The sequence below is a fragment of the Wasmannia auropunctata genome, unplaced genomic scaffold (genome assembly GCF_000956235.1).
Source record: "Wasmannia auropunctata unplaced genomic scaffold, wasmannia.A_1.0 LD336101.1, whole genome shotgun sequence".
Lineage (NCBI taxonomy): Eukaryota > Metazoa > Arthropoda > Insecta > Hymenoptera > Formicidae > Wasmannia > Wasmannia auropunctata.
The window spans coordinates 1,035,817-1,036,592 of NW_012026789.1; the positions used below are offsets into that span (position 1 = coordinate 1,035,817).

Sequence of the window (776 nt, forward strand, 5' to 3'; positions counted from 1 at the left end):
TAGGCAGGCGCGCTACCGCCGAGCCGAAGGGGTTTTGCAAGAGGGAGTGTTCGGATCTTACTGATATGGCATTAATGATTTATTAAGATAAAAAAAATAAAAATAACTAATCTTTATATAAAATCGCTTCCGAGTGAAAAAAAATTAAAAAAGTCAATTATTTCTGTTACAGTAATTTTCATTTATTTCTTGTACAATATATATTCAGCACGCGCGTATTTGTGATGCATAAATCACATGCACGCGTACGTAATATTTATATGAACAAAAATGCCTTTTAACATTTTTACGTCTCGCTGCCAGAAATCGCCCGAAATCTTCTTTCTAAATTTCGATAACGCAACGAGACAAAAAAACGGGACGGGAGAGAGGGGAGTGTGTCCGTGAGATAAACAACTCTCTCGCCGCTCGAGCTCTGTGTTTGTAGCTGGTGGTGAGACGAGGATGACCGCGAGATTGATATCTGTCCTTGTCTAACTATAACCCATTCGCATTCCTGCACCAGAGAGAAGCGTGAGAGCGGCCACGCCGGCTTTTTGGGTGGGACGGGCGATCTCCCCCGTACAGTAGCGCCCCACGTCCACGTTTTCAAAAAGGGAACTACGTACCACGTCAATCTTAACATTGTCGATCAAATCATAGCTTGAGAACGTGGACGTGGTTCGTGTCCGTGCTAATCGTGCACTTCTCTCTGATGCAGGAATGCGAGTAGGTTAGTTAGACAAGGACTGACATCAATGTCGGTCAGTCCTTGTTTCACCAACACAGAGCTCGAG

General features: G+C 43.9%; 1 protein-coding gene across 1 annotated transcript in view; it reads left to right on the forward strand.

Annotated features, from left to right (window-relative positions):
• Positions 1–776, forward strand: part of LOC105461156 (probable citrate synthase 2, mitochondrial) — a 13,659-nt gene that overhangs the window by 8,954 nt on the left and 3,929 nt on the right. The gene's annotated exons all lie outside the window — the stretch shown is intronic.